Source organism: Oryx dammah, unplaced genomic scaffold (genome assembly GCF_014754425.2).
Source record: "Oryx dammah isolate SB20612 unplaced genomic scaffold, SCBI_Odam_1.1 HiC_scaffold_15, whole genome shotgun sequence".
In the NCBI taxonomy this organism is placed as follows: Eukaryota; Metazoa; Chordata; class Mammalia; order Artiodactyla; family Bovidae; genus Oryx; species Oryx dammah.
The window spans coordinates 1,408,616-1,410,036 of record NW_024070199.1 but is presented as its reverse complement, the minus strand read 5'-3'; positions in this window follow the sequence as shown (position 1 = coordinate 1,410,036).

Below are 1,421 nucleotides of genomic sequence, written 5' to 3'. Positions count from 1 at the left end.
CCACTCACACACTACAGACATACTACACACACACACACACACACCCTGTATACACTGTGCACACCACTCACATCACACCACAGATGCACTATACACACACCCCATCACACACACCCCCCTATATACACTGTGCACTCCACTCACACCACACTACAGACATACCACACACACACCCTCCTACATACACTGTGCACACCACTCACACCACACTACAGAAATACTGCACGCACGCGCACACACACACACACACACCCCTCAGGCTTCTGGAGTAGAGCCTGCCCAGCTTCCTTTCTTGGTCCCACCCTGTTCAAGCTGTGTCACTTGCTTGTGTGATTGGCAGACCCCTAGCCCCTGTCTTCCTCAGTTGCTCCCCTTTAAACAGAGACCATGCCACCGCCTGCCCCCTCAGGGCTGTGTGAGGAGTCGCTGGGATGACACGGCCCGAGAGTGAGGGCGTGGCTGGCACTCGCCATCGTTCCCTCGACATTATTCTACCTACAGAGAGTGGAGGGTGACCCGGAAGGAGAGAAGCGGGGACCCGAGAAGATGGGGGTGGAGGGAAGAGGACGGGAAGGGGTGTGTGGCAGGGGGGCACCTCTGCCCCAGGGCCTTCCTCAGCCTGTGTATTCTCAGGGTTTCCCCCCAACACTTAGTAGCATTGGAATTTTACTGCTGAACATTTGGTGATCATATTTAAACACTTGACATTTCTAATGTTTTGGGACATTTAGTCGGCACTGTCACTGAGAGAGGGCTTCCCAGGTGGTGCTGGTGGTAAAGACCAGCTGCCAATGCAAGAGACACAGGAGACGTGGGTTTGATCCCTGGGTCGGAAAGATCCGCTGGAGGAAGGCATGGCAACCCACGCCAGGAGTCTTGTCTGGAGAGTCCCGTGGGCAGAGGAGCCTGGCGGGCTACAGTCCCTGGGGTCACAAAGAGTCGGACCCGACTGAGCAACCAACACACTGTGCCACCTGGAAACTTGGGGGCTCCAGGTGCTGGATATGTGTTATCTTGTTTAATTCTTAAAAGTCCTGGAAAAGATATTACCCATGCTTGTAGGAAGAAACTTTTCTTTGACTTTAAGAAGTGATGTGATTTCCCAAGCTCACAGAGCTTACTGAGTTCAAAGCTAGGTGTGGAGCCTGGGGCTCTTGTTATTTGTTGTTGTTGTTGTTGTTGGTTTGTTCGTTTGTTTGACCTGGGAGGTTGTCAAACAGGAGATTTTGACTGTGCAGATCTTGGGAAGGGTCTTGGAATCTGATTCTGACCCTGGTGGTCTTTAACCAGACTGCCCAGAAAGTAGATGTTCCAGGTTTTGTGACTGAAAGGTTGGGATTCAACTGCCCAGTGTGGAGTCCCGCCCAGGGAGGCTGCCCAGTCTAGACCTCAGACAGAGACACACAGGAATTCTAAGGCCT